Source organism: Excalfactoria chinensis, chromosome 1, assembly GCF_039878825.1.
Source record: "Excalfactoria chinensis isolate bCotChi1 chromosome 1, bCotChi1.hap2, whole genome shotgun sequence".
NCBI lineage: Eukaryota > Metazoa > Chordata > Aves > Galliformes > Phasianidae > Excalfactoria > Excalfactoria chinensis.
This window is the reverse complement of record NC_092825.1, coordinates 42,763,321-42,789,854: the sequence shown is the minus strand read 5'-3', so window position 1 is coordinate 42,789,854 and position 26,534 is coordinate 42,763,321. Positions and strand designations below refer to the sequence as shown.

The 26,534-nt window shown below is 43.6% G+C and overlaps 1 protein-coding gene across 5 annotated transcripts in view; it reads left to right on the top strand.

The window, feature by feature from the left end:
* The window catches only part of TMCC3 (transmembrane and coiled-coil domain family 3), a 122,176-nt gene that overhangs the window by 45,221 nt on the left and 50,421 nt on the right, over positions 1 to 26,534 (top strand). Inside the window, exons 1-2 of one of the 5 annotated variants that reach the window (XM_072359278.1) lie at positions 11,235 to 11,323; positions 25,900 to 25,963. The exons of 3 other annotated variants lie outside the window; for them this stretch is intronic. The gene's annotated coding sequence lies outside the window, so the exon portion shown is untranslated. Of the gene's footprint in view, positions 1 to 11,032; positions 11,324 to 25,899; positions 25,964 to 26,534 lie in introns of those variants that run through there. One more of the 5 variants, XM_072359251.1, reaches the window with a different exon arrangement.

Sequence of the window (26,534 nt, the reverse complement as noted above, 5' to 3'; positions counted from 1 at the left end):
TTGAGAACAAGATTAAGGAGGATGGTTGGCTGTTGTCTGTTTGGTGGTCTTTCAGACCCTCTGCTTCGATGTACAAGCCTTGATGCAGAAGTAGCCATGCCATCCCTTGCCCTGTGCTGACCTAAGGGTTAAGGAGAGCCCTGTCTTGTGCTGCTCAGTTAATCTCCCACTGGAGGCAGCTAAGCATGTTCTGAGAGGGCTGTGGGATACAGTACAACATACTGGTGTCTAACCTGGAAGGAGAAGGACAAGGACTTTCTTGTTTTCATGCAGGCATAGTGACCACTTTTGTCCCCAAAAAGCAGGCAAGTGGGAGTCCTAATTCTGTGAGAAGCTTAATTCAGGGCTGCCAAACAGACACCAGTTCAGGAAGCCAGACCTTAGTCCTGCTGCCCAGAGGACTTTCTGTCCCCCTTGAAGGTTGGTAGAACTGAGTGATCCAACTGAAGACTGCATCAATTAGAGATGCGCTTTGGACTCACGTAGTAAGTGCTGTAAAAGCACTAAGGTCTGTGTGGAATGAAACCAAAATTGGTGGATATGATGGCAGTGGTATTTATGTCTCATCTTACCTTCTGTAAATTCAGACCCGGTTTCTTTCTAATACATTTGGAACAGTTCTGCGAATTTTGAGAACTCAGTGAGTCTGCTGTAATGCCCACATTACTGCCACTGGAGGAAGGCAGTGCACAGGAGCTGTAGTGACCTTATGAGAGAAGGAAAAAAACCACAGTTAGATTGGCAGATGAATACCAGCAATGGATGTCATTTTCTTCATTCAGATGAAAGATGCAATCATTTTGTTTTATCACTGTCTGTATTTCCCTGCCCCTTGGTGTCTGTGGAGGTACTGCTGGGCTGTGCTGTGACCGAGCTCCCCAAGGGACAGGTTGATGTCCCAGGCAGGTGCCAGATGCACGTTTGCCCATCCTGGGAAGAGGCAGAGTGTAGCAGGCCCTGATGCTCAGGCTCATGCATGTGGGTCTTTAAGAAGGCCTGTATCTGGCTGCTCCGGACAGGATGGGAGTGAGATGTGAGGCAACCAGAAGGCATGTGTGTGAGCAGGTGTGCTTTGCCCTGGGAATGGTGAAGCTGGAAAGTCATTTGTGTTCCCCTGGCACTGTGGAGCTTCAGATGAGACTGTTGTGTCTGGCATCTGTGCCTGACACTGCCTCCTGGTTAGCGAGATGAGAGCAGCCATGCACAGAAGAAGCCGCCCTGTTTCAGGACATGATTTCTTATTTCCTTCTAATTCAGCCTGTGATTTTATTCTTCCTAGATCCTCCAAGAGTGCCGCCACTTCTGTGTTTTGAGACCATCCTCTTTCTGCAGTGCCCTGGCAAACACACCCTGTCTTTTTCTTCCATCTTCCATTACACTTGATCTGCTTCAATCTCCCTTTTCCTTCCTCCTCTTCCCTGGCTGGTTCTCTGCCTGCCCACAATGCTCCCAGCTCTCCTCCCCTCATTCATGCAGTGCTAACCAGCACTGCAAGCCACCCCTCTGCGTGCTGTGTCCCTGCCATGGACCAGGGGATGGTGATGCAGCAGCACTGCTGAAAGCACTGCGTTTTGCTGGCATGTGCGTGCTGAACCTCTTGTTAAGTAGGAGACATGGAGCAAAAGAGCTGGCAATATAACACTGAGGAGAGACAGTGACAGCCCCGGAAGCATCGATCCAGATAGAGCAGGCAAAGCCAAGGAAGGTGTTCCATGAGTTATTAATTGTGCCTGGCTTTAGCCTGCCTAATACTGTAAAAGATGCTCTGGCTTCATAGAGCCGAGGGTTGAACCCTAGAGATTACTGAGGAGGGATACTTGTAGGTGCTTTTGCTCTGGTGTTCATTTCAAGAGCTATTTAAAATAATGACATACTGCAGCTTACTAATGATTTAAGAGGTTCTCCTTCGTGTCTCGGTGTGAGGCTGATCTGATGCAGCCATTTTCATGATAGCATCCCACAGTGCTTTGTCTTTATGAGTACATCTTGTTCTGGCTTGCTTCAGAAATCTACTCTTAGCTCTGAGGTCTGCAATTGTTGGCCTGTAATTAGTACCAATATTTCAGTGCTATTACTGCACTGGTCTGAACTCCTGGCTATTTTTGGATATGACGTTCAGGTTTTTTGTTGCATAGCTTGTTTCTCTCATTATGAATCAGCAGGCCTCTGAGTACAACAACACTGTTTTTTAGGAGCAGTACCAACTTAAGCAGATACATCTTAAACAGTATTTACACAAACATGGTCCAGTCCTAGGCTGAGGGGCATGGGGTCTGTATTCTCTTCTGATGGCTTGAAATAACTGCATATCTGCCTTACTAGTTGGCCAGATGGTTGGCTGGGTTTATGCTTAGAAACCAGGCAGAATATACACAGGTCATGTAGGCAATGTTTACTGTAACTAAAAAAGTGAACTCACTGTCAAGAAGTAAAATACTACTCATATCCTATTGGGAATGACAGGTTTATGCTTATGGAGGACTGACAACAGGAGACCCTATTTTGTTTGGGTAAGTGTTGACATGTATGGTGTTTGTACCCTGTAGCTAATGTCTGAGTCGTCTCAGCTTGCATCTTCCCTATGAACAGTAAAAGCCCTCCAGTGGCTGTAGCCTCTCTGGGTTGCAGTTGGTATTAATCAGAGATTACGTAGCTTTTCTAAATGAGTAGCAGTTGCGTATTTCGGAAATCTTCTTTGAATGCCCTAAGGTTGTGTTCACAAGTACATTTGCATTCTCATTTTCTTTCTCAGTGCTGCTGTTAAAAGAGTACTTGCTTTCTTTTACACTTCTAAATCAAGACCAGGAGATGCTCCATTTGAAACCCACTGAGCCTGGTTTGGAAAGGAATCTATACAGCTACTGAAGACACAGTCCTTGATTCCGCAGGAGAGACACTTAAGACTATAATACTGCAGAGAACAAGACCAGCCTGCATAAAGGCTTAGACTGAATGAGGGGTAATTAAAGCTAAATAAGAAACAGGCAGTTTCCATCTGTGATTATGGAGTCCTAGAAAATATTTACATTAGGAAGGAAGATATCAGAGCACAGAATTAGACAAACAGAAATCAGGAGTCTGCCTCCAATGTGGATGTTCACTTTCTGTGCACGCTGAGCAAATCATGGCAGAGAAACAGGGAAATGGAGTCAGAAAACAAAAGGAGAGTCGGCCTTCAAAAAGCCAGATCTGGGGGGGAAGTTTTCTTAGAAGGAGAAAGGTTTGCAAGGATCAATTATGAAAAAATCTCAGGCGTGAGAGTGTGCAGTTAATCAATTACGGCACTGCAAATAGCATTCATTATTCTGTGTCATTTGGTAGCGCTCAGAGATACCAAAATCATATCAGTGTGTGATTTTTTTCTACATAACTTATCATTGTTTTATCTATACCGGCTGGCTAATTATTGTGTACATCTCGTGATTTTTATGAAGCTTAATTCACTGGTGTCTTTACAGAGCTGTGGTGCTTTGCACTAAAAATGGCAGGGATGTAAAAATCATGGTAATTTAGCTCTTACATTTTAGTGCTATTTCTGGATTTTGTTAGCTGACAAATCTCTTCGACATGTGTTCCAGTGTATGTTATGAAAATGTGCATATGTTCAGTTTCAGATGTGTACGCTGCTCCAGTCTTTCACACTGTGTTTCAGAAGGAAATTTAGCGGTAGTTACAACCATCACATTTCTGTATAGAGGCATTGTAACCCTCATTTCAAATGAGAGAAACACATTCTGAGATACGGCCGACCAGAGCTGAAACCAGTGGGTGTCACAAGCAGAGGACAGGTGGGACAGTGCTTCCAAAGCCATGACCCTGTGGTCTGGGGGACTAGAGGAGACACGAGCACGTTGTGCAGATGGAGGCAGGATGTGTCAGCCCTTCTTTGGTACTCCATATCCAGATGTCAGAAGAGAGGAGACCTCATGCCTGGAGTGACTGATTGTTGTGACGTTCAGCCACAAAAACCAAAGGGGTGTTATCAGTCTGGGGAAAATCGAGATGGATATTCTTGGGCTTCAACTGAAGCAAACATAGCCTCATTCTTCTAACTGGGCCTCTTTTGTAGGCAAGCATGAGAAATTAATAGCACCGGTTAAACTATCATGTAGACACTCATGTAGTCATAGGAGATGCTAACGTGGCTGTTCACTGGAACGAAAAACTGCTTCACTTAAACATGAGACTGCTGCTAACAGGACAGCAGTATTTCTCAAGGCAGTTTTCCTCTCTGGTTACCAAGGCATATGTCATCCAGAGGAAAGCAGAAGAGAAACCCTCTTAAAACTGTGGTTATTAAATTGAAATCTAGGAGTTTTTTCTCTCTCTCTTTTTTTTTTCTTTGTTTTAAATTTTTGTTTGTTTGTTTAGTTCTGAAAATCTCTTTTATCTTTGGTATATCTTTATTAACCTTACCAGGCGATGCTGCTGAAGAATATCAGCTCTTTTTAGCATTTCTTTTCTAGATGCGTACATGCATACATATTTCCAGGCCTCCCTGAGCCCAATGTCTCTCTTCTCTGTTTTCTAGTACTCTAGGAGGTGCCCAGGGCAAACACTCATCCTGCCCCATTCTGTGCTATCTGTTCTATCCAAGACAGAGCCCATGCTATGGCTTTGTCTTGAGAGGCTGTTCATTTTTTGGCAGACTTTGCCATTTGGATTCTTTCCTAGCCATTGGAATTCCATAGGAAGGTGCTGTACCTGAGGCAAAAAAAGAGCTTTAGGGTGTCTTAAGTGAAGGAAAGGCTGCTGACTCCGTTTGGGTGCTTCAGGCTCTAGAATTGAATGCAGGGCACTGACAAACCAGTATACCTTTGTTTGGAGACAGTCTAGCTTGGGGATTGATGTGGTGCAGTGAGACAACTCCAGCTGTTTCTCATTTCCTCTCTGGGAGCTCATCTGTCTAGTTGCCAGCTTGCAATACTGCTGTATTGCCGGTTGCATTGACTCATACTCTCGTTTCCTGGTGATGCACCACGACCAATTGCCCATATGTTGCCTCCAATGCCTGTATTTGCTTTTCAAACCATTACTCCTCAGGCTTTATTGACATTCTTGTGGAGCATGAGTACTGGAGGGAACGCTCACAAGCAATTTCTACTAATCTATTCAGAGATACTGAGGAGGGAACCAGAAAGTTGTTTTCCTTCTCTTAGAGTGCTGTGTGATTGATGTATGTATGAGTCCTCTCTGAATGGGTTTTCACTTATCAATATCTGCATTAAAAGGTGTGTCACTTTCTGCATTAAGAGGTGTGCCTTATGGCTAATATGCAGTAGAACAAATTTCAATATTATGTGAAGACTAGAGAGTGAGCTGGCTTGGTGCAGATAAAACAAGCTTGGAAGAAATACCCAGAATATGTCTGTCCCCTTTACTGTGAGGCAGTGGTAGCACCCATCTGCCCTTGGTGACTCCAGTTAGACTCCCAGGTACAGCGAAGAATCAGCATGCAGTAGGTTGTGGTACCTGTTTTATTTATCGCCATGCACTATTACTTCTGTATTAATAGTGTTTATGATGAATAATATTCTGAGTTGCTTCTAAGTTGCTCCATTAAAGAACTGAGTATCTCACTTCAACGATAGTACAGTATGTTTTGGTTTTGTATTGAATACTCTTTGAATAGAGTATTGAATACTCAGTAGAAAATACTGCTGTTAAACCTAAGTGGATTGGGATATTCATGCTTAAGAGAGAAATCCAATCTCAGGCCATATAGCCACAGCTGAGAAGGTACAAGTGAGTGCTCGAGCTCCTTGGGTTCCTTGTCCGTGCACCTCGTCTCTGACTGTGTTGGGTGCAGGGCTCAGCAGCCAGAGCAGGGCCAGATATGGTACTTCTCAGTGAGTGAGGCACTTTGTCATCCTTGCAGAGCCTCACATCTGCTGACTTCTTATAATGTGCTGATTGCTAGATTAGAAAATGCCTCATTGACAGTTGTTCCTTGTAGTGAGTTTGTTTTGACTGGACACCATGACATTGGAGGACTTTGCACAGAAAAGGAAAGTTAATGTTCATTATCTTAGATGGACTTGGCAGAAGCAAGGCCATGCTGCTGAACCTAGTTTTTTGCAGTGTGTTGGACTGTATTTACTCATTCTTAATAGTATGAAGCTTCTTTACATGAGTATATCCGTGTTTCGAAATGTTTGTGCCAAGCGAATATTTTTAAATGCTGTATTTTTTCCCTAACTTCATTTAGCAATTAAGAATTAAGAAATGCCCACAATCTGTGCTGCAGGAGGTGTGCTTTTCAGCAAGCAGAAAGGTTTTACCTTTGTACTTTGGCAGGTCAATAGGCGTATAAGAGGTGACGTGATAGCGATTTGTTAGGCTGGTTGGTTTGTTTTAAGAGAACTGAATTACAGTCTGAGGTGCATACGGCATGCAAACAAACGACAGCATTGCTGTCTGCATATATTTTTGGGTTTCGATTTGCTTAGGTTTATTTTTCTGTTTAATTGCTTCTATCTAATAAAGGAAGCAGACTACATAATGGCACACAGGAATTTCCACTATGGATCGCAGCAGTAGGTCACAGCTGTGGTTGTCATTGCAGCTAGGTGCGCCAGAGCAACATGCAACATAATGTGGCATATGGTGTACTTTACAACTTGTCTCCACCCTAACCTTCTTCTGTTTGCTGCTGTTCCTGCTCCTCAGTTGTGAAAACTTATCTTCACTTCCACCCCAGCACCAAAAGCCACCTCAGTCACCTCCTGCTGTGTCCACATGGGCTTCTGACACAAACATTGCTCCAGGCAGCTCTTTCTGAGCTGTCACTCACTCACATGCACATTTCTGACCAAATGTTTCCTTCTCTGCTTCAAGCCCAGAGCCCAGCAGCCTTTGGCCTTTTTCTGGTTTGGGAGGTGAACACGTGTGCTCCTGCCAGCAGCTGGCCACTAAGCACTATGTAGCTGGCAGGTCCCCAGGGCAGGACCATAGTTGTTGCTTTTCATCTCCCTCCTATTGTCTGCTAGGCTTCTGTGGATTGTGCTTTTTCTTTTAGCTCCTTTAGGAGACTAACTAGCTGCTTGCCAATAAGGGGGTCTGATACCACCACCACCCTCGGTAGTTTTGTGGAAGCTGTGTAACTTTCTTATGAACTTAGCTGGAAGAACAAACACTCCTGGACACAAATACGTTCAACTTATTGTTTTAGAAGTACTTGACCTTATTAATTTCAACCCAAACTTTGCACGTGAATTCTGGCTGACTTGCAGCTTTCCCCAGGGCGATGGAAAGTGCACTGTTTTCCTGCAAATTAACTGCATGTCACCATACTGACCCAGCATTTCATGAAGGTCTGCTGCTGAAACCAGCTCTACCGTGATAAAATAAGCATGTTTCCCGTGTCCTTTTGGGAAGTGCGTGTGTCTGTGAGTTTCAATTTGAATGGAAAGGCTGAGTGTCATCAGGTCAAGCAGATCTGTGTCACTCATTAGAAAATTCGGGACCTCTCACAGGAAGATTAATTTAACTGGGGCGTGCTGGATCTTTCCTCTTATTTCTTTCCCCAGTGGAAGTAGAATCATAGAATCATAGAATGGCCTGGGTTGAAAAGGACCACAATGATCATCCAGTTTCAACTCTCTGCTGTGTGCAGGATTGTCAACCACTGGACCAGGCTGCCCAGAGCCACATCCAGCCTGGCCTTGAATGCCTGCAGGGATGGGGCATCCACAACCTCCTTGGGCAACCTGTTCCAGTGCGTCACCACCCTCTGTGTGAAAAACTTCCTCCTAATATCTAACCTAAACCTCCCCTGCCTCAGTTTAAAACCATTCCCCCTTGTCCTATCACCATCCACCCTCATAAACAGCCATTCCCCCTCCTGTTTATACTCTCTCTTCAAGTACTGGAAGGCCACAATGAGGTGTACCCAGAGCCTCCTTCGAACTAAACAAGCCCAGTTCCCTCAACCTTTCTTTATAGGAGAGGTGATCCAGCCTTATGATCATCTTAGTGGCCCTCCTCTGGACCCGTTAAATAGAGTAGTTTGATGCTGTTTCCCAGATGGGGAAGTCTCTGAAAGGCCATCTTTTTAGAATTATTGTATCACAGAATTGTGGCTTACAATGTCTTAAATCCCTTTACTTCCTAAATATACAAGAAGCACTTTCTATCTTTGATAAAGGTGTTTTCTAGTGTCTATTTTGGTGTTAATAAAAGATCCCAAAATACATTGCCATTTAAATGGTGTTAAATGAGACAGTTATATCATGACTGAAGAACAATGAAACCAAACCAAAGTGCCTCTAATACATAACCCAAACACATGTAATTCACAGATACTTCAAGGACCTAGCTATATTTGGCATCTTCTAATTGGAAGCTTAACACTGAACTGTGCCAAAACTACAGTTGACTTGGACTGTTAATAATGAATTATTTCAATACATTTTTATGCAAGTTGTCACTATCCGATTGCTGGAAGCAAGGGAGTGCTGGGGAACCATGCAAGCAGTTGCAGCAATGTCTGGGATTAATTGCCCCTCGGCTTGGCTTTTCTATTGCTCGGTTTTCAGCAACTTCATCATTTTGTTTGTTTTTTCACAGAATCAGAGTCAGAAAATAGGAAAGCAATCAAGTAGTTTTGCTTTTGAAGAGCCTCATCTGTTACTCCTTTTCATCAACTGCTGAGACAGTGATCTCCTTGGGCAACAGCAGAAAGAACCCAGCTCCTAGCTAAGCTGAACTTTGTAACATGAGTGAATTGTTTCTGCCAACCCACTCCACAATATTAGTTATTTTGCTACATCAGGTTTTGGGAGCAGAATACACAATTGTTTGTGGCAGCTATGAGGTGGTCTGCATCCCACCTGCCAACTCCTGTACTTAGCAGAGATGAGTCAGACCTCCCAAAGTAACGAGATTGCAAGCAGTGACTTCTTCTCTTTGCCATCTGTTTTATGAGTTGCCAGGTGACACTTGACACATTTTTTTAGCTCTTCTTTGTAATCGTAGATTTGCACTATTGGAAAATATGAAAGTTGAGAATCTCAGTTTTACCCCTTCAGGATTGGGAGTTTTGAGAAACTGTAAACCACAGGAAATCTGGATAAACTGATGGGAGCTGACAGGACTGCCAAGGGAGCTCTCTCCAGTGACATCAAGAGGTCAGGACCTGCTGGCCCAAGGACCCTCTTGGACAAGAGAAGAGCAAAGTTACTGCAAGTGGCCTTTTTGAAGCCTGGGTTTACTCTTCCCCATGAGGACAGGACTTGTTATTGTGGTAGGACACAACACAGGAGTGAGTGACAAGTAAATGACAGTAAAGAACCACAGAGCAACAGCATAGTCCCCTTTGGAGGACTGTGCAGGATCGCAGCCACATCTTGCCTATGTCTGTTGTATTGACACCTGTATTTGGTGAGGATCTGCAGACACTACCTCTTCCTCAGCTCTACTCAGTCCCTGACCAAAATTATTTGGCCCCTGTGTACTGTAGAGATGGTCATTACCTGTTTTTGTGATGTACCATGAGAACTGTTATTCTTGGTGTAGGGAAGGTCATGGTCCAACCTAATTTATCTCTCATGACAGCGGTGCAGTGTTAATCTGTTCTTGAAGAGAAAATAAAGTAATAACTTGAATTTACTGTCTGGTTGTTCGTGCAGGGATTTACTTGCTCTTCATCAACAACTGTGCAATGTAAGAAAAGCAGTGTTTACAAGACAGAGCTCTTTACTGCATTCAGAGCCGCTTTCCAACTGTTTGTCAAAGTGACTGCAGCCTGCAGAAGGGCATGGGAGCAAATCCTAAAATTAGCAGCAGTGGTTTGCAGTTGTATATTCCGACCCCCTGAGATTCTGTAGCTGGCTCCAGTAAGTAATCCAGCACAGAAGGGTTCTGGTAACCCTGGGGAATTTCTCTGCAACGGCCAAATAGAAGAATGATTGGAGAGAATGTCAAGAGAGAAATTACTCCTGTATTTTACAGAAATAAAGTGAAATGCAATTATCTTTCTAATTTCCTACCTGTTTGCATCACGTTCTATATTGATTTTTTTACCATCATGATTTAAGTAAATCGAGAAAATATTTCTCTGATTTAAAACCTGATTATTTTATCCTAGGGAAGATTTGTACATTATCTGAGTGACGCACATTTTGGAAGCTGCTTCTGTTCTGCTGAAAGTCATTAGGCTAAGGATGAGGAATAGCATATATTAGAAACTCAGCAGTGTAATTATGTGCAAGAACTCTATTACGGTATTTGTTGATAAACTGCAGTCTAGATCGAGTCCTTGAAGATCCACGCAGTATTACCGTGTCGAGTTACTTAGCCTGACTCTTTGCTGAAATCTTTTTCTGTACCGTTATGCTGTGTGGTGTGCTCCCACCCTGTGGGAAATCTAAAGGCAGTGGTCAAAAGAGCACGTCTGTGATAAAACCATTTCCTTTCAGTTTGTATTACAGTCTTACTTCCTTTTTTCTGGATGTGAACAAGTGAAAGGTGGCAGCTTTGCATGCAACACTCCTCAAATATATTCCTTTCAATCAAGGAACCAAGCTAAGACGTGGTGAAATCTGTTAAGAGAACAAACAAAAAACTCAGCCAAGCATCTGGTAGCTTAGGCATTTCGGGTGCGATGTACACATGCTCTTGATCCTTCCAGCCATGTGAAGGCCACAAGTTCTCTTCTGGAACTGGGGGAAGCTGAGAAGTGAATATTTAGAGCAAGATACGTTGACTCTACAGAAAACTTGATTTCCCCACCCCCGATGACACTTTCACTTTGTATCAGCTCTCTTGCTTATTTATACACGTGTGTGTGCTGTTCCTGTGACACTCCATCAGCAGCCTGCGTGCTTACCACCAGCTGCTGCGTGGCTCTGGTGGAAGTGGGTAGGCTGGAAGGAAGGTTGCCAAGGACAGGACGCACAAACCACATGCAGTGTGCAAAGAGGGCTTGAAAGGAAGAGGCGGTCATCAAGCTCTCCTGCTTCTGTTCCACCTGAGGATTCTGATCAGATGTGCAAGATTTAGATAGCTAGGGCAGTGACAGCTTTAATGTGGAGGAATTAAGATCTGAACCTATGCTGAGATCTGCAGTAGGTATCATTTAATGTTATCACGTTTAGTCTTGAGGAATCTCTAAGTGGTCAGTTGTATGTATTTCTCCCTGAACCCAGTATGAATCCTGCAGCATGGAGGGCATAATCTGATTTCAGAAGACTAAAAGAATTTCAGAGCAAAAACGGGAGAATCTGGCAAAACAGCGGGAAGCCTGGCAGGCTGCAGAGAGCCTCTTTTTTTTTCTTGAAAACTGAACTATCTTGAGAAAAAACAGGAACCAAACCTGCTACAGGTAACTTTGCTTTTGATGTTATAACTCATGTGGGTTTTTTGTTTTGTTTTGTTTTTTTAATGTGGCTGGTAAAATCACCTCTGTTCTCAATTCTCAGTAGAACTTAGTCACTGGCTACCAAGGCTGGTAAGAGTAATAGGACTTGACTTTTTTCTGGGTATTTTAAAGTATTGAAGATCCCCAAATTGTTCTTTTTTTGGTATATATATATATATTTATATGTCAAATTGTCTTGAATGTACTAGTATTCTCCATTCACATATGCATTGTTTATAAGACAGGCCTTTGAGCTTTAGTTAGCAAAAATCGTTTTCTCTGAGTTTTGTTGAAAATTGGGTATAGCTGATGACGTTTGTGTAACTGTTGTTTTAATGGGACAGTAATTGGTCATTTCTCTTTTTTGTATTTAATCTTGTAAAGAGCAAGTACCATCCCTGAGGCTGGTTATTTTGCCAGAGGGGTAAATGATAGATATAGAATCACAGAATCATAGAATGGCCTGGGTTGAAAAGGACCACAATGATCATCCAGTTTCAACTCCCTGCTATGTGCAGGATTGTCAACCACCAGACCAGGCTGCCCAGAGCCACATCCAGCCTGGCCTTGAATGCCTGCAGGGATGGGGCATCCACAACCTCCTTGGGCAACCCTCTGTGTGAAATGTATGGTCTTCACCAAACGAAGACCTTGGGAAGGGGCTGTAATAACTGTGTGCAGGTGAAGGAATGTGCTTCTCTCTGTCCCCATATCTGATTTCAAGAATCCTGACAAATGGCTGGTTGATGGGAACAGACATTTTAGCAATTTAGATTTCACTTATGACTAGAATAATTTATGTTGAAGTTTCCCATGGTGATCTGAGCCAGATGGGCTCTACATGCCTCAGAGCATTCTTTCATAGGTGACATTGGGCTGCTCAGGTGTCAGGTCTGCCTCTTGCACTGGCAGCACACAAGCATATGGAAGAAAAGTAGCTGGAGGCTGTGAGTGATCCCATTCATTTGTCAGCTCAAAGAGGCTGAAGGAGAGTTTAGCTCTTGGTCACCCTGCTGCAGCCATTTGTCTTTTTCTGAACAGTGGTTCAGATGGGGCTGTTTGAGGTTGGCTTGCAACTCTTCAGAACTTTATATGTGTGTTTGCATTTTCTTTGGCAGTTCAGATCAAGGAAACTCCTTTGTGTGGGAGCTTTAACATATGGCTGGGAGTCCCACGAGCACACTATTTGCAAAAGGCTGCTTTGCTGACTTCAGATAAATCTCCAGCCTCTCCCTGAAAATGTATCGATTTCTTTCTTCCTGGATTTCCTAATCCATGGGAGGGATTTTTTACAAGATGAGCCCAAGTCACAGACTCAAGGAATTGCAGCTGAATTTTGTCGTTGGCTCATCACATGCCTATTGGTAAGCCATCTGCAAAGAAGATAATTGACTGTAATTTGAGATATCTCATCTGAAGGCCTCAATTTCCACTGCCAAGAAAATGAGACTAATGCATATGACACAGGACTATTGTGTAGAATGATACTCTGTATCTAACTACTGAAGAGCTCTTTGCAGGTGTAGAGCGCTTGTTAGATGGCTAATGAGCATTATTTAATTGCACTTTCCACCACTGCAACTCCACTGTCCCAAACTAAACCAAATCAAGCTTTATTATAACCTCTACACAGAGAACAATTTTTCCAGCCATAACTGTGCTTAAGTTGCTGTTTGCTCCCGTTTGATCCACTTGTGAGTTCTTGAGAGTGACTCAAGTTCGAACTCATCTGACTCAGCTGAGGAAATAGCTCAGATGTTCCTAGACCAAACATATTTGGTCATAGTTGCACTTTAAATCCCCATTTTGTTTGATGGAGTGACTGTCCCATTTCATGCAGTTGAGGGATGAGGGTCTTAGTCAGTAAATAGGTTTAGGTTAAAAAAAATCACTATGTGTCACACTCAGTAGGAAGCTTTTTCAACCAGTAGTGAACAGACATGATAGGGTGATTGGTTGCTTACCTATTGCAGGTATTGCAGTGCTGCAGGCTGCAGAGAGCCTTTTTCTGAAGAAGGGACCAACTTGTTCAGTTTAGGTGTACCCCAAAATGGCACACACTTCATCTCTGCTTGTACCAAGGCATGACAAACTAGGATAATGCAGCACTTCCTTTCTTCTCAGTTTCAGCAGTTGGAGTCAAGTTCATTACTCATTTGCTCAACACAAGTGTCAGAACAGGCTGTGTGAAGTAGCACAAAAATACCAATCATTATCTGTAATTTCACTGTGATGTTTATGACTGTGTTTCTCAAAAGCAATTTCCTTTATGAGGCAATTTCATGCCTTACTGTGTGCTAATGCATCTTGCTGCTACCTTCAAATGTACAGTTTCAGCAGACGTTCCCACAAAATTCACGTGCTAAATTTAAAAATTCTCAATACACTCCAGTGTGAATGTTATGGGCTTTGGAAACTACAGATCTACTGTGTTTACTTCTAATTTCATTCTTGATAAATATTCAGTTACTTGGAGCGACCCACAATTGATTCAGTCTGGTGAGCTAGCAACGGGTAAAGGCAGTTACTAGTTCAGCAAAAGTTCACTTTTTGAGAGGTCACAGAGGAAACGTTATCTGAAAAACAGTTTTCAGCAGTTTCCCATTATCTCCTCCTTGCATGTACTTAAGCACTGCCTCAGCATTGGTTGTGCTGTGCTGAAATGCTCTCCCTTTACCAGTGTGATTCCTGCTCTGGGTGCATGGTGTGTTCTCACTCATGCCCTTCCAGGTGAGCTTCTAAAGCAGGGTGCAGAGGCCTGACCCTGAGCACTCTGAGACCGGCTTTGCCAACTGTGCCCACTGGGCTTTGTACAGAGCCTTGGTTTCCATCAGTCAGCTGCCCAAACGGCTCAGCCCTGGGCCCAGGTTTCCTGAAGGTGAGTTGTCCTTCTGTCACTCTTTTTGTCACTTTTCTTCAGTTCAGCCTGGGCTTAAGCTAGATGATGTTTCCACCACTGGATGTGGCCCATTCAGGGACTGAACTCAGCTCTCAAGCCAAAGGCTGCTCTTGGCAGTGCCAGTGGGTGCCCGGGGTGCCCTGCACGATTGCACTATGCCACAGAAAGCGGTGTGCCTGCTGCGGCATTGGGTTCGATCAGATGTGCCCGGAGCAAAATGTGGAATTTATTCAGCATTTATTGCATGAATGTGGAGTGGTACGTGTGTGTCAGAGGATGGGAGAAACAAAGGAAAGGCAAAACTTCAAAACTGGTTTGCTCAGATCAGAGCAGAGGAGCTGAGGGGAGGCTTCATGGCAGCTGTAGCTCCTCACAGGAAGCGGAGGGGCAGATCTGAGCTCTGCTCTCTGAACCTGGCTGCTTATATTGTCTTTAGTCCTGCCTGCTGGACATGTTAATCAAACCAGAACCTTTCTGTCCACAGTTGAAAATAAACCCATGCAAGTCCCCTCACCCCTTTCTTCAACATCACTTTAAAATGTGCCTACCTTGAGCTTCTGGCTGAAAGGACGCTGTGCTGGACTCCTGCCGGTAGACCTGCAGCACCATTTGGCCTTGCCAGACAGGATCTGCATTATGTCACCCTGATTAACAAACGGACTGCTGTATCAATAAGCTGCCGCTTATCATGATGTCAGTCTGCACAACGCCGTTGATTTGGCAGACTTTTTAGAAAAGGAATTATAACCTCTTCCTTCTTGATCACTTTATTAAATCCAGATTGATCTTTCATCCAAAATGTCAAGGAATCTGCCAGCAGCTCGGCTATTAATGAGAATAATGACCTGCAGTAAAACAAACAACTGTGAATTAGAAGTGCAGGTCATGTCTGCATTGGCTGACAAGGTCGAGGGAACTTTACTTCAGCTGTTATTAATTCTCATATTTGACAATGACATAGATAACAGGGAGTGTAGGTCCCTGTTAATTGCAACTGAACTTGTGCTCCTATCTGAGTGCCACTGAGACCTCAGATTGCAAATAGGAATAGCTTATGGGAAGGCTTTGTTAGTGACCCTGGCCCCGAGCATTTCACTCAGCTCTGTTTCAGAGATTCCTGCCGCTGCAGAGGGGATTGCTTGGCAAATCATACAGCTTTCATGTATCTTCTTAAATTGTATCTGGATGCACTGGAAGGGGCCCAGACTGACACCGTGGTGAGTGAGCACACCCAAGTGAGAGGGCATCTCCCTTGCCAGATGCTGAGCTAGCTCTGCTAGGAGGGAGGATGGTATCCGAAAGGGGCAGATGGCTGGAGCAGAGAATTCTTCTAAGCTGAGCTATCACTACTAATGAGCCAAAGCCCCAATGCCTAATGAATTAAACAGATACTTTGTGATGGCTTTGTGTTGGTGAATCTCTACAAATCCAGCCCTTAAATTCCTAAGATATCTTGATGATAGGATTGAAGCTCCTAACTCTCTTAGACTCATGCAGTGTTGTATCTAAAAGGCTGTAATTCCATGCACACAGCTCTGACACAATCTCTAGAAAATGTTCTTGATCACCAGGAGTGCACGCACCAAGCTCATGGGCTGCTTATGATTCACAGCTATAATTAAATTATTTTGAAGGTTAAAGGCTTAATATTTTTGAAGAAACATGGAAGTGAAACTGCGTTAAAGGTTAATGTTCTACTTTTTTCTCATAAGAATGAAGGATGTGTTGTTAAGATTTTATCTGCCTAAATGACAAGAAACATCTCTATTATAATACTAGAGAATGTAGGGGAAAGCCCAGGTCCTTGCAGCAAGAAATTTCTTTAATTTTTCTTTGCATAATTGGAGCTTGCTTCTCTGCTGAATTGGTAGTGCTTTGCAGATGTCCACTGTAGGAAAAGGTGTATTTTGTACCCTAGTTATTGCGCTGCGCTTCACACCCAGTTGGGATTATCCACTATGTGGTGTTTAAGTGGTGTTCATGTTTCATTTGTCAGCTCATAATTCTTCTTATGCACGTACACATGACAAAAGACATGCCAAAAGGAATATCTACATTTGGACCAGAATGATTAACTAATATGAAAGACAGAGATATCAGCATCATTTGTATTCTGTATACATGCATATGTTAACTAATTTTGTTTTCAGAATAGATACATCACGGCTCTTTGGCTCTGAAATAATTACAAGCCTCAGCTATAACCGAGGTGTTAGTCACAGTGATTGAGCTCTGCTGGTAATGTCGTGAATATACAGAATATTAACATGGTGTGGGGCAGCTATAGCTGAAGTTGAAGTTGAGTCTTATCTGTGCTGAGTGTCTGCCCCTCCAAATAGCAGCACTCGTCTGTCTGGCAGTACTGGCACCTATCTACTCATGTAAAGCCAGGAAGCCCTGTTACAATTGGATCCTTATTTTCAGTGAAAACCACTTTTTAAAAGTGGCCTCCTAAAACAAGAAAGCAGTTTTCTCTAGTTTTCAAGCTCTTCTGTTCCAGCTATCATGCCCATCCACACATGCCGTGGTGCCTTTGCACTCTCAACACATTTCAGTTCTGTGCTTAATGATAAGACCAGAATGTGTCACAAGCATTTTATTTTATTACTCTGACTATGCACTTCTATTGATATTTTGGTTTCTTCAGCTTTTCATAACACAGCTGGCACTCACAGCTTCTTTTATTTTTCCTGTGACATTTGCAGATAGGAAGCATATCTGGAAATGACAGCGCTGGTAGCAAAGATAGGAGTTCAGATAAGCTTAAGGATTGCATTCAGAAACCTTTGTGATTGACATATTCGTAGCTATTCTTCCCTCAGCAGGCTCTATAGTCACCACTACAGACTGGGACTGCCTATTTTTAAGAGAAAGAAAAAAGAAAAGAAAAATTCCCTGAAGAGAAGGAAGTTCCACATTTTCAGAGGTTGCTCACCACTTCTGTATGGCACCCCGCACCATGCAAGTGCGTGTTCTCTTAAAAAGAGACAGAGTGCTGCTCCCCCTCTTAGGCGAAGCAGCAAAGGAAGGCACTGCGGCAGCTGCACACTTGGTGTTCTGAGCTGGGGCTTGAAGCTACCCAACCCTTCAGTTGCTCACTGAGCAGAGCAGCAGCTAGCTTCAGCTTCAGGGTTTCTGCCACCTTGTTGGCATGCCTGGCTGCTGGCAGGGTGCTGCTGCGTGTCCTTGACTGCCAGTGGGAGCTACCTAAATATGGAGATTCTGTCTGATCACTACCAATAGAAAGAGAGGCTTTTCCTTTTTCTTTCTCTAGCAAAAGAGAAGTTTTATTTTTACCCTTTTTTTCCACGTAACTTTTCAAAGATTTTCCACATTTAGTTAAGGAGCAATTTACTGAATTTGGCAGTAGATGTTCAACTGTAGCCTGTAGCTGGAGAGTTGATGATGTTGCATCTTCAGTGAGTTACATGGGAACAGCAGCGCTTATCAGAGTGTCAGGGCAGAGTGTTTCCCTTTGTTACTCTTTGTAACTAAGGAAGAGAAGAATACCTGTAGGTGGCAATAGCACAGTAGCTGTAGCCATGTGCCTGTTCTTTTAATTAGTAGTTTGCCTTCAAATGCATTTTCTGCTGTTTCATTCACTGTGGTCTCTAACACTGGATTCCAAGATGTAAAGTGCCAGGTTCTCCACTGACCCCAGCTTAGGCAGATTCACGGATGGCCTTAGATGAAGTTGATAGACCCACGTTCCAGCCTGTGGGTGCTCTTCCAGGATGAACATGTGGTGCAGGTGGGTACTGATGGTATGCGGGCAGCAGAACCACACCTGTACAGTTTTATGAGGTGGCCAAGGGCAAAGTTATGATGGGAGAACAAGCAGTGATGCTGCCAAGGGCCAGCAATGAGGGGACTGGTGGTTTCACATGGGTTGTTCAGCATCTTTTGGAATACACTCCGTGATCAGCATCACATCTAAAGCATCAGCAGTTACTAATTTACTTGATCATTGCACGATGATGCCTTGGATTTATCTCTGTGTTGGTTAAAGGCCAACAGTGCAGAAGTACAGTGCCCAGATGCAAAGTAATGCAGAGTTCTTAGTTTGCAGCCTGTATCAGTATTTCTTCTGCACTGTTATCGGTACTTGGTAGGTTATTTAAATGCCTACTAAAAATTACATTAACATGAATGTTGTGCTTTAAATGAGGCAATGTTATCTGAACAGAAAAATCAAAGCTCTCTTTATGGTCTCAGGTCAATGGTGGCATTTGCCTTCAATTCCACAACGTGAGGAAGCGACATCCAGCTCAGAGTTCTGGCTGCCCCTGGAAGAACCATTTGCCCAGAATATTATTTTCTGGGGGAGTCTGATGTATGCATTCCAAGTACTTTGCTGGCTGACGGTAGTTCACAATAAAGATCTTTTTCCTTAGAAATGTAATCATTACCTTTAGCTGTAAAAGCCCATTGCTCAGGGAAACCTGTCAATGCCTACATCCCTGTAATTGCACTATCATTTTAACTGGCATTTTAATTAAGGTTCTTCTGTAATCAGCTCAAAACCCAGGACTATTTGTTGCACACCTGAATTAACAGACTAAAACGAACAAGGTGAAGTAAGCTCAGTGCAAAACGTTGGAGAGTTATCTGAAATTCTTTGACATTATTTGAAAGACATGCAAGTGCCAAAGTAATGTGAAGCTGAAGCCCCTGGGAGCAGCAGGTGGGGCAATGACTTCTGCAGCACTGCTTTGTCAGCGGTGGTAGTTCTCCTGGTAGCCGAAACTCAGAATTCCACATCTGTCGATGTTGTTGCCCACACACTTGTAGAAAGGCCTGTGATGGCAGTTTCACACACAGCTGTGATTTATCGCTGTGATTCACTGTGCCTGACTGGACTTGTTATCCTTTCAGCTGAAGGTTAGTGTGTTGTTCTCATTCGAGTATTTTATTGCTCCTTTTCATTTCCTTGTGCTCTGAAGCTTCATATAGTTCAGACCTCTAAGGAAACTTTCATGCTGGTAGGATTCATTGGTGAAATATCAGAAAAGTTGTATTTAAGACTAAGCTTGGAACTGGTATACTTAGATCTTGTCTTTCATTATTGATTCAAAGTTGTTTGAACTATGTAGTAACATATGCCTGCTTTCTTTGCAGCCTTAAAGCTTGCAAAGGAACAACATTACAGACTCTAAAGGTTAAGAAAAATAAGCAGCCAACACAGATTAGAGTTTTATAACAGTAGTGGGGGCGGAAACAAGGTTAAAAATCTTTCTGTGAACCAGATATCAGACACAGGTTTCCATTGTCAGGACTGGGAACTCAATGAAAGCACGATGACCTCAGCTGAACTTAATTATCTTGTTGTATAATGATCATAAAAAGAAAGGGAGAGGCTCAGAAATACTGCCTTTGCTGTTCTTGTATAAGTGCTGGGCAGGGAAGCTACTGGGTAGCAGGGAAGTTGAAGGTTTTATTTTGCGTGTATGCTTCAGATCTCTCTGTGTTTTCTTTCTTAATGATATTTTAAAGAGGTTGTGAGAAAACTTAAGACTTGACTGTGTAGGTTAATTAGCTTCTGAGGAGCGCAGGGGCCACTCAGCCTCTGGTGATTGTGCTAGACAATATAGATCAAGGGTTTACAGCCGGCTGTAATGTTCTAAAAATATTGCAGTTTCTCAGTTTTACAACATGGGCAGATCCCAAGTATCTGCTGCTGGATTCGTGGGTGACATCATGCCATTTATGCTTCCTGTGGTGCCATTCCTGGGTTTGTTGCTGCCCTGTGCTGCAGCAGCCTTCAGAGTGGAGGTTGGTGCTGGGCCACAGTAGGCATGGGACTTGGGGCAGCCAACTTGCTTGCTCTGGCCCTGCTCCAGCTTAACAGAGGGATGGAGCGTGGCCTGTGGTGTGTGATGTCTGTCAGAGGGCATGGCAGGTTTAGTCTGACCTTAGCCCCTCAGCACCTTTTTCCTGTGTCCCACCTGGCACCTTCTCAAACTGCTTTCAGTATCTGATGGGCACCACAGCCTGTACTAGTGTTCCTATGGTGTGCGTGGGATGTGGAGAGCCTGGTGATGGTGATGCCTTCTTCAATGTGAAGTGTGTTTACAGCAACAGCAGAGGAAACAAATATCAATAGAAATGGTTTTATGGTTCACAGTTTCAGTAATGTCTTCAACTTTCAGCTGAGCTGAGACTTCATTGCAGGCTACACAGGCATTTCAGGTTACATAAAATTTTTATGGCATCCTTAAGTGTTTGTGCATGCTCCTGGGAATTGTAAGATTACTGCAGATTTCTGTTTCTTTTGCTGTGCGTTTTATTTTGACTCTTGGGATGAATGCACGGAGGCAGAGGTAGCAGCTGGTTCGACAGGCTGCCTGTGGAGTGGGGAGGCTTTGTCCATGTGTTAGGTAGCTTCCATCCTTGTTCCACTCTGAGCACGTCAGACAACAAATGCCACCAGCTCTCTTGGCTTCTATCATCTCCTCACTTGGCATTCTTCTCTGCTTCCTGGGGGCTACCAAAGCAACCTTCAGCTGCTGGCCCCCATTTCCCTGCCCTCACCCCCAGGACTAGCCATGTGGCAGACATGGCAGGGCAGGACATACCTGCATGCCTGTTTCCCAAGGACATGGTGAGTGATGGCTGTTGAGGCAGTGAGGGGCCAGTATGCTACTCTGGTGCCAGGAGGCCAGGGATGATGAAAAGAGTGCTCGCAGCCTTGGCCTGCTGCAGGAAAGCTCTGTTCTTAATGAGGCTAGAGGTAAAACACCTGCAGTGCACGATGTTGATGCCTTTCTTAGGCTTCCAGTTACCAATATACATTTAAAGATAAGACTTGACATATATAAGCAGGTTGTTTATGTTGAATTCTTTACTCCAGGGCAGAATTAAAACCTGGTATCGCTGCATTACAATGTGCTGACAGATGCAGTGGATCGTCTCAGGCAAGCTATGGCACGTCTCACAGCATCACCTACACAGTAGATTGCTGGGTGTTGCTGCCATGCTTAATGTTAGCTATAACTTGATGCCCACCTGCTTTTAGCTTCCCTTGAAAAGTGGCTGCTGCCACAAAATAACCCGATTTCTGTTATTATTATAACATTTAAATGACATAGCGTGATCAAAACAAACCATCTGTGCTGACAAAAATTTTCCACCTGAACACAGTTGAGGCTTCAGCCTTCAGCAGCAGAGGAGACCCAGATAACAGCATCTATCTGTCTCCCTTACAGTTTATTTCAGATTCGTCTGAGGCATCCATCCGCTGTCTCCCATCTTTCAGAGAGGATGACAGAAATGAGATTACTTGGAAACTGTCTGAGGGCTGAAATTCATTCTGCGCTGGCACAGAGCATAGAACCCAGTGGGAGAGAGCCGCAGAGGGCTTCTGTTCTTGGAACACTGTCATCTATATTCTGCTTGTGTATCTTTATCTATGCTGTATTAAAGCACAATGAATGTAAACAGCTTACATATACATGCATATATCAACTAAAAATACCCCTCAGGCTGGTATATGGAGGGTCCTGTATGTGTCAAGTCTTTCAAGCGAGCCACAAAATCCAAGGATGCAGAAAGGTAGAATATTAATGAAAGCAGCGTGGGGGCTTTCGGGCTCCCTGGGCAGCAGTGTCAGTGCTGGGGCCGTGTCTGCAAGTTAACACTGTGGGGTTTTTTTTCCCCATTTTGGTTTGTATTGGTGCCTCACCTCAGTCCTCAGCAGCTCTTTTGTAAGGAAAGACAGGTAAGTGATGAAGTAAAAAGGCCAAACGGATTATCCAGTGATGATTAAGTTTTATCAAGTGATTTGCGTGCTATAGCCCTTGAAATAGTATCACAAAAGAGGAATTGGCCATCAGTTAAATCAACAGCTTGTATGTGCACACTTTGAGCGCCTGAAAAGCAGAGAGGTCTCTCTCAGGTGCCTCAAGATCTAGCGAGGTTGGCATATTCTTTAAAGTACTTACATGACATATCAGTATCTTTGCAAAATGCTGTGAAATGTGAGTGCACAGAATTAGCCCTGAGCACCCACTGCTGCTGATGTCCCACCTGCAGGCAGTGGCTGCAGCAGGGGCTGGTGCTGAGCAGTGCAGGCAGTGTGATCCACAAAGTCTAACAACTGGGACTTCTCATGTGCAGGACTCCCTGCAGATCTAAGCAGCAGCACCAGTCTGCTGATCAAATCTCTGACAGTCAGGATCACTTTAATTACTATCATTAGATTGGTACCAGAGGGAAAACGTGCATCCAGAAAACCAAGATATGTTTCTGAAATTTCTCATGAGCAACCAACTGCTGTCACATGTACGGCCTTTAGGTAGCTCTTCTGCACTCATTCAATTAAATCCTAGTAAATGAAATCAGGAAAAGCCAGCTAAGAGATGCAATGTATTTCTTTCCTCCTCTTGAAAGACTGCCTGCCAGCTTGCAGCCCACCTATTAGTAAGAAAATACTGCAGCCGCTCAGTGCAAGAACTGCAAGTTTTCATAGAGCATCTCATACTTGTGATTTGGGAAACAATACAAATATATGTATTTCTGCATATTTTGCTTGAGATACAGAGATTTGCATTATTAAGTGTGACTGGAGAGTCTATCCAATGGTTAAAGGTAGCCACACATCACAGAACTTGTGGTGAAAAGACTTGCTTTCCAGTTTAATAGTGACAAAATGCAAGGTTTGACTGCATGCCCCCAGCTGGGCTGTAATCAGCCACAGACACTGACACTGCTTCTTACTTGAATGGTTCTGCAGACCATGAGAAACTTGTTCCAATTACGGGGCTGATTTTTTTCCCCCTACTTTAATGGTTCTTTACAGTTTACTGAACTGAAGCCTATCATCAAAAACAGAAAAGATCTGAGAGGATCCTTAGCTGCTGGAAATTGGCAATGGTCTCAGAAGTCAACGGCTTTGTCCCAATTACAAAAAATCAGCCCAGAAACCCTTACAGCCAACACGTACCCTGAAGAAAAAGCCTACTAATTATTTGGGGTCTCTTTGAGACTGCTACATCCCTCTCAAATTGCTCACTTTCTTCCCCCTGCCCTGTTTTGTTTCTTACTTTTCATGTAATGCAGTGACTGCTTGAGAACGGCTCAGGCTTATGGCAGACCAATAGGAAGATGTGACCGGAGTGTTGCCCTGCATGCTGCCCTGTGCCACAGCTGAACTGCTTGCTCTGCCTAAAAAATGCTGGAAGCGCTGGAGAGGCATAAAGAAATGATGCGCATTTTTGGTGCGTATGCCTGTAGAATGGCTAATGAGCAAAGAAGTGATAGCTTGAGCAACGTATTTTTAACTTCTAACAGCTTTCTGTCTTATTTCTGCAATTACAGTGTGATATGAAGACCTGGCAGCAGGTTTTCATATGCTAATTCAGAAGCTGTGTCCTTCCTAGTGAAAAACCAGGGGAGAGGGAGATGCTGATGTGCATGTTTTAACCTGCATGTGCTTGCTGCACATGTAGATGCATGCAGATCCAGTGGTACAGAAGGAAAAGAGAGGGCAGCAGCAAGAAGTGTTGGTGGAGGGGTGTGAAGTTAAAGCAGGGCTTGTCACTGTGCAAACAAGCTACTGAAAGCTCTGTGCTTGCAACCTGATGTTTTAGGGTCTGTAATCTCCTCTGGTTTAAAGTGACTTATGTGATTTTGATGGATGGGTTGAAGAGTCTTGCTGAGAGCCATTACTTAGTAATTGTTTGTTTTTATTCTCATCCTAAGAAGAGGATTCACTTAAAAGTATTCACTTCAAAATGCTTGGGGATATTGTTTAACTTTTAAATGTTTACTCTGCTTCTTGTCTACATTCACTACACAGGAATGCAAGACATCTCTGCTGGTTTCACTGAGCTCATCTACTTCTTTTCTGCATCAGTGAAGCTGAGTTGTGTGCAGATGTACCCTTATTTCTTACTACTGGATGCCTTAGAAAAATAAATCCATTATGGTTTGAGGGTCTGACCAGGCAAAGTCCAGATAATGAGAGGAAATTTCCATACCAGTAGCATGAGGAAAATTTAGATAGATGTAGTGAAGCAGCCCCTGAAAATGACATATTCTTAGAGAACACGGGGCCATAGTTTTCCTTCTGGGTCAGTTATATTGGTTATGTATAAATGTTTTTCCCTTCCTAGCAGATCAGATAATTGTTTGAACTGTTACCTCAGACTCTTTATTTCCACAGATGTTCTAATGCCACATTTGCATTTTCCTCGGTCCTTCAGGCAGCCCTATTAGTTTTCATCTCTCCCTCATCATAATTTCAGCAGCTGGCATTGCAGTCCCCAAGAGCTGACTTTTCCAGATATAATTGCTGATCTCAAGTTCAATAGAAGAGTCACTCTGATGCTTCCTGCTAGGTTTTTGCTTGGGTGAAGCTTGTTTTCTTTCCAAGGTCCTAATGGAAGTGCACTACTTTTGAAGTTCTCTTAGGAAAGGGGTAAATGGTTCATTTTGAAGGGAATCATTTTGACGTGCCCATGCTTCTATGGCTGTCAATACATAGATGTTAGCTGGCTTACCGCTTGTCTCTATCCTCATTCCTTACCTTTCACAAGGATAATTAACTTCTATAAAGATCTGCATCACAGATCAGTTTGCCTGTTGATGTTAAGAGTCTGGGTACAAGTGTACCCAACATGCTGTGACACAACAAAACCCATGGCAACTAAGAATGTGAATTCCTGATCAAAGTCCTTACTCCTGTCTTCTGCAGGACCTTGGTATCTCCCTGCCCAAGGCCAAATCAGGCCTGTTGCATGAAAAGCTGTGTAAAACAAACCCGTCTCTCCATTGCTATCCTATCATGTATTTTCTTTTAACAGAGGTAGTTGTCACCTGTAACAGTTTCCTGACCAGCTCAACCACGCTTGCATCCAAATTACAGCCCAAACTCAAGAGTAAAATGTTAGACCAAACACAAGCATTAGATGTATATTTCTCTGCTATGATAATGCATACATACATAGCATTACAGGGTACCAACTCAATCAGTTCTACACACTAATTCTGAAGCAGGCGTACCCCAGCAGTCATTGTTTTGTGTTGCAGCTTAGAAGCGTGACATAAACGCTCCCCCGCCTGTGTTATTGCTTGAGGGCAGTCTGCATGGGTTGCTTCCAGGTTCATAACCATAATGGGCTGTTTGTGTTTATGGCCCCGGTGCCATCCTGTGCCTGCGGCTTCAGGGCCATTGACGTCATGCTGCTGGGAGCACCCACCTGCAGCTCTGCTGGCCCTGCACAGCCCGCCTTTATCTGCATGGGGCGGCACATATAGGGTGAGCCCGCTGGCAGCTGCATGTTAGTGCTCTCCGTGCAGCTCCCGTGACACTGCAGGTATGTTCCCCACAATTACTTTGCTTCATAGCCAAGGCGGAAGGGTTCCCTTCAGCTTAAGCAAATCCTCCAACCATACTTAGAATTTCAACAGCACAGGACAGAACTGGTGGAAGCTGTAGGTTCTGTTCATGACGACTTGTGATGACAATGAAAAACGTGGCTTTTTTCTCTTTGCTGTTAAGTTTTCAAACGGTGTAAAGCTTGGGATGCGTTTGTTCAAAAGACAGAAAACACGAGGAACCACTTTGTGTAGGAAAAAAGCAACCTCCCGTGGGAATGATTTTAATGAGTGTCGGTGAAAATTGTGCTCCTCTGTTTCGTAGTTGTACCAGACCTGTTTGTCTGAGGTGCTGATCATCGCTGGATCCATTGAGTGTCAGAGCAGTGGTGAGCTGTGTGCTTTCCCTTCCTATCACAACCTGTGTAGCACTGGCTGCTGCTGACTGGTTTAGATGCATTAGTGCAGCGTGCCTTCTCCTCAGCTAAAGCTGCTGGCTAACAAACTGCCTTACCTCATCTTGACTTTTATGTGTCTGCTCACTGGAAGGCTTAATCCTTTATGATGCATGCCACCTTGTTGTTAGTGATTTTATGCTGCTATTAGAGTTTATATATTGCCTTGGTGCTTTCTAATATGACTCCTGATTGCAAATGTTTCAAAGCCTACGTGTCATAATTAATCTTTATTAGCTGAATTGGAAAGTTGGAGTATTCAATTTCTCCCCTTATAACACTTCAAATGAAATTGTTTATAAGGTTGTGCGTGCGTGTGAAACACACAAACAGAAATTCAAAGGAATGTTGAAAAAGAGCAGCTTTGCTATTAAGCCTGTAATTATTACCATTTTCTTCTCTGTTTTGACTAGTGAGATTCTGATTTGACTAGTGAGGTGGTGGAGTCTCCTTCTCTGGAGGTATTCAAGACCCGCCTGGACGCCTACCTGTGCGACGTGGTGTA